Source organism: Nannospalax galili, unplaced genomic scaffold (assembly GCF_000622305.1).
Source record: "Nannospalax galili isolate Female #2095 unplaced genomic scaffold, S.galili_v1.0 scaffold281, whole genome shotgun sequence".
Classification (NCBI taxonomy): domain Eukaryota; kingdom Metazoa; phylum Chordata; class Mammalia; order Rodentia; family Spalacidae; genus Nannospalax; species Nannospalax galili.
This window is the reverse complement of record NW_008349068.1, coordinates 3,494,633-3,500,474: the sequence shown is the minus strand read 5'-3', so window position 1 is coordinate 3,500,474 and position 5,842 is coordinate 3,494,633.

The following is a 5,842-nucleotide window of genomic DNA, read 5'->3' as shown; positions in this document are numbered from 1 at the left end:
TTGTCACAAGAGAAAAATCCCATAGGTTGTGTCAGGACATCGTTTTGGGTTCTTCTTGTTGTATTGTGTTTGGTTTGGTTTTTCTCTTGTTTTCTTTTGAGATGGGTCTTGGTGTGTTATCTAGACTGACTTCAAACTCTTGAACTCCATTGATCTTCTGCCTCAGCCTCTAGAGAAGGTGTGACCCCCCCACACACACACCTGTCACTTTGCTTAGCAGTGATTTTATCATGGAAAACAGCACAGTATATAAAACTATAACTACATAAAATCCTTTCATATTGCCTAAAGGAATAAATAATTCACATTTTCAACCTCAGTAAGATAGGGAAGCAGAAGCAAACAGTAATATGCTATTTCAGCAGAGAACATGTATTCTATACTAGAATATATGAATATTGTATATTTATGTATACATACATATATATTTGATTTGGAGAAAACAGAAACTCCCTTCTAACAACAACGAAAAAGGACAAATGGTCTGTGTAGACTATGTACATGGTCTTTCTAAGAATGGTGTTGTGAATCTGTACCTCCCTACAATTCTTTTTTTTTTTTCTGAGACATGGTCTGTAGCACAGTCTGGCCTCGAACTCTGTATATAGTTAAGGATGACCTTGGACTTCTAATCCTCCTGCCTTCAGCTCCTGAATGTTGGGATTACGGGTATATACTACCATGCCCTGTCTATTCAGTGCTGGGTATTGAACCCAGGACTTTGCACACGCTAAGCAAGCATCTACCAACTGAGCTACATCCCCAGTAGTAGTTACTTATTTTGACATGGAGTTGCATTATGTTGGCCAGGTTGGTCTTCAACTTCTGGGCTCAAGGGATCAGCCTTGCCTCAGCTTTTTAGTTCTGGGATACATACATGCATTGCCATGACTGGCTCTGAAAGTGTTTTCTTATTTCAGAGTTGGACATACGCTGTTAGAAGTCAATGATAATTTATCTCACCATCAATGACTGCTGTTGTATGAAGTACTCAGTTGGGCTTGGTGGTGCATGTCTATAATTCCAGCTCTTGTCAGACCAAGGAAGAAGGATTACCATGAATTTTGAGGCCAGCCTGAGCTCTATAGTATCAGGCCAGTCAGAGCTATGTAGTGAGATATCATCTCAAAAACAAAAACAAATAAAATAAATAGAGTTAGCATAGTTCTTCAGGCAGTGTAGTTTTTCCCTTCTCCCTTGATACACACATAATGGTAACATGGGGCTTAAGCCTGGCCTAACTGCCTCCTCTGAGGTTGGTGTTAACATCACTGTGGACAGAGCAACAGGAAGCATGTGTTCATCCTACCACAAACGGAGGTGATCCACTCTTTCAACATTTGAAATATAAGTTCTGTTGGTATTAGATTATATAATTGCTCTTTATATATTTAAAACAGAAATATAACTTCTGAGAAAATGGAAATGATTTATGACTGGGAATATTTAGTTTTTTTCCAGTTGGCATTGATTCCTTTCCCCCCTCAATGATTTAAAGGAAATTTGTTATAAAAGCTATTCTTACATATCCTTTTGATATAGTCTAGAACCATCTATAGAGACAGCAAAACTCAGACAAGAAAAGTTAACCTTTAAATCAAATTCTTCTTATGCCAATTTTAAAAATAACTATATGATTGAAATTTACTGTGTGAAAAAATACTTTATAGGGTGTATTGGTAGAGTGTTTGGTAGCATGCATGAAGCCATGGGTTTTATCAATAGTCCCGCATAAACTGAATGTGTTGGTGCATGCCTATAATGCCAGCACTCTAGAGGTGAAGGCAAGAGGATCAGAAGTTCAAGGTCATCTTCAGCTATGTAGACAGTTCTAGGCCAGCAGGACCTAAATGAGATCCTGTCTCAAAGCAAAATAGAAAACAGACACACAACAGAATAGCACAACAACTTTTTTCCTTCCCTTCCTTCCTTCCTTCCTTCCTTCCTCCCTCCCTCCCTCCCTTCTTCCCTCCTTCCCTTTCTTCCTTCCTTCCTTCCCTCCCTCTCAAACATTTCTCTTTAGATTCAGGCACTATCTTTGATTTACAGGCATACAATATTCAGAGGATATACTTTCAACTTTAATCACTACCCAGTTATGTTAAGACTTTCTTTGCTGTGCTAAATACTAAAGAGAACCAACTTAAAAGAATCAAATATTTATTTTGGCTCACTGTTTCAGAGATTTCCGAGCCATATCCTGGTAGAACATCATGGTAGAGGCTGTAGAGGAGTAAAGTTGCTCATCTCATGGCAACCAAGAAGGAAGAAGACCAAGAGGAAGGGTCAAGGAACAAGATACATCCTACTAAGGCACCATCCCCAGGGATGCATTTCTTCAACCAAGCCCTATTTCCCAGGAATGCCATCAGCTTATGAATTATCAGTTTATACACATTAATCCAGTCATGCAGTTAGAGCCCTCATGAGCTAATCACTTCCCACAAGCCCATTAGTTGGCAAATACAGTATGCACGATAGGGGATGGCATTTCATATTCAACTGTAACACCAGTTTAATTTCTTTTCCCACATGAGCAGTCTTGGCATTGCCAGGGTTTCTTCTATTTTTTTTTTTTTAATTGCACAATGGTTCCATCATGCTTCTTGTCTGGCTCTTTTGTGTCTGTGAAGCAGGGTAACTTGAATTGCATTGACATGCGACATTTTGATGAGATACTTTAGCCAGGGTAACACAACAAATCTCCCATAAATGTGTTTAGTTTGACCAGAAGTTGGGGAAAAACAGAATATATTTAAAGCCAGTAATCTCAGGTTTTCAGGCTCTACCATTCCTGTGAATTTAAATCAGCCAAGGTGTACGGACTCTGAAGTCAAGAATGGGGATTTTTCTGTATTGTTCACTACTAAGCAACTGCAGGAATCAGAAATTTCACCCTTATAAATATGACAGCAGTTTCACTTTTTGTCCCAACCCAGAAAAAAATTTAGACACACATACACACACACGTGCTATATTAATACTTTTCTTTTTTTTTTTTTCAGTACTAGGGATTAAAATCCTGGGCTTTGGGTATGCCAGGCAAGTGCTGACCACTGAATTACACCTTCAGCTCCTGTGTTATAACACTAATCACAATGACTTTAGTATTTTCTGTTTTCTATCATTCTTTTTTAAAATTTTATTATTTTTATTTTATGTGTATGAGTATATTGCTTATATGCATGTAAGTGCACCTGTGTTGTGCAATGCCCATGGAGGCCAGAAAAGGGTATTGGATTTCCCCTAGAATTGGAGTTACAGACGGTGATGATGATGATGGTGATGTTGGTGGTGGTGATGATGGTGGTGGTGGTGATGATGATGGTTGTGATGATTAGTCACCATGTGGGTGCTGGGAACTGAACCAGGGTCTTCTGCAAGAGCAGTAAGTATTCTTAACTATTGAGAAATCTCTCCAACCCCTATTATTTGTGGGGTCGCTCCCTCTCCTCATGGGTCTTTGGCCACCGGTCCACGAGGACAAAGGGAGTAGAAGCGACAAGCAGGGTCAGGATGGCCAGTGAGCACTGACAGAAGAAAGCCCTTCCAGGGAGGCAGGTTCAATGATGCAAACAGCTCCAGACTCAGTGAGACAGCTCTAGACTCAGTGAAACAGCTCCGTTTATTCAGTGGGGGTTAGGGAAAATATAGTGTGGAGGCAGTAGCCAATGCCTCAGCTGGTAGGTGCTCATAGTATGCTTTATTTACATGTGGCAGTAGGCTCCTATGTCTAATTATCATATAGAGAAAACCTGGGGGTAGTTTTCACTCCAGGTAACTATGCCAAAGGTCATGTTCCAAATAAGGTCAGGCATCCGTGCCTGGTGGCACTTTCCAGGTAAGTCAGGAAGAGAGCAGGAGGCCCCCTGCTGAGAAGGGGCGTCCTTCCATATGGCTGGAAATGGAGGACTACAACCCTAGCAGCAGGGTTCCCCAACAATTATTAATCTTAAAACACAACTTAAAAAATATTTTATGCCACTGTGGTGGCGCATGCCTTTAATCCCAGCACTTGGGAGGCAGAGGCAGAAGGATCTTTGTGAGTTCGAGGCCAGCCTGATCTACATAGTGAGTTCCAGGTCAGCTGGGACTACAAGGAGACCCTGTCTCAAAAAAAAAAATTATTTCTTTTTGTTTTATGTGTATGAGTGTTTTGCTTGCAGGCCTGGTGCACACAGAGATCAGAAGAGGGCATAAGATTTCCTGGAACCAAGTTACTGACAGTTATAAGCTCTGTTAATTACAGAATCTCCCTGCAGCCCCAGCTGGCCTGGAACTCGCTATGTAAACCAGGCTGGCCTCGAACTCCCAGAAATCTGACTGCCTCTAATTCCCAAGTGCTGAGATCAAAGGTATATGCCACTATACTTGGCCACAATCCTTTTTAAAAAAAAATATTAATTAAAAAAAGTTTTTTTGTCTTTTTGAGACAGGGTCTCCCTGTAGTCCCAGATGACCTGAACTCACTATGTAGTCCCAGATGACCTGAACTCACTATGACCTGAACACACTATGTGTGTGTGCGCGTGTGTGGAACTCTGTAGACAAGTTTTTGGAGTGACTGCTCTCCTTCCACCTGTGTTCAGGTGATAGAACTCTGGTTGTCAAGTTTGTTGAGCACATGGCAAGTGCTTTTACTTGCAGAGCCAGCTCTCAATCTTAACTTTTAATTAATTAATTAATTAATTAATTAATTAATTGTCTTTTTGAGACAGGGTCTCCCAGTAGCCGCAGTTGGTGTGGAACTTGCTATGGAGACCAGGCTGGCCTAGATCTCACAGAGATCCTCCTGCCTCTGCCTCTCAAGTGCTGGGATCAAAGGCATGTGCCACCATGCCCAGCTTCAATCCTATTTTAAAAACAGAATAGTAGCTCTGCTTCCCTGGACCTGCACGATCTGCAGGCCTCTCTCCCAGGTAAGTCGATCGTGCCCTCCCTGCCTTGACTCCCCCAGCCTCATTCACCTTCCCATCTCCCCGGCCCATCTCTCCTCGTAGCCTGGGTCCTGTCCCATTCCTTGTCTTGATGCCCCAGACACCTGGGGAACCACCACTGCTTCCTGATCCTTTGCATCCAGAACAACCCAGTTCCTTCTTGGATCCCCAGGAGTACTCTGGGCCTGGCTCTGCCATCACCTCCCCCTACTTAACTGGCCCTGCACAACCTGCAAGCCTCTTTCCTGGAGGCCGGGGCTGACCTTTCTTCTTCCTGATCCTTTGAATCCAGACCAACCCAGATCCTCAGTGCAGTCCCCAGGAGCCCTTGGGGCTGCTTCCTGCCCCCATCTTCCTTTGCATCTCTGGGGGGGCATGGCCACCAGCTGCCTTAGACCAGCATCTTTCCTGGGCCCAGCTCCGAGGCCAGTCCAACCCCCAAATTCCTGAGGCCAAAATCTTTCCTGGAGGGATCCAGACCTTAGGAGAAAGCCTGAGAGCATCTGATCATAACCTGACTTGGGCCTCTGTTGAAACTCCGGATGATAAAAGCAATATGGCCACTACAATATAAAATCAAAAGAGAGAACCGGAAGCTTAGATGAACCAGCTTTTCATGCCCCAAAAGTAAACCACAAAGACACATAAAGTTCATGAAAAGAAGCACCTAACCTTGAAGGCTTGAGTCTCACACAAGAATCAGAAACTACAAATGAAATTAACATGTCAAAATCACAAAGAAAAAATAATAACATGAAAAACCAAAATAACATATTCCTACCAAATACCAATAGTCCTCTAGAGGAATACAATGAGACCCCCCTAGAGATAATGTAGGACATGGAACTCAAAAGAACAATTATAACCATGATAAAAGAATTCAGTGAATTTAAAGAACACACAAA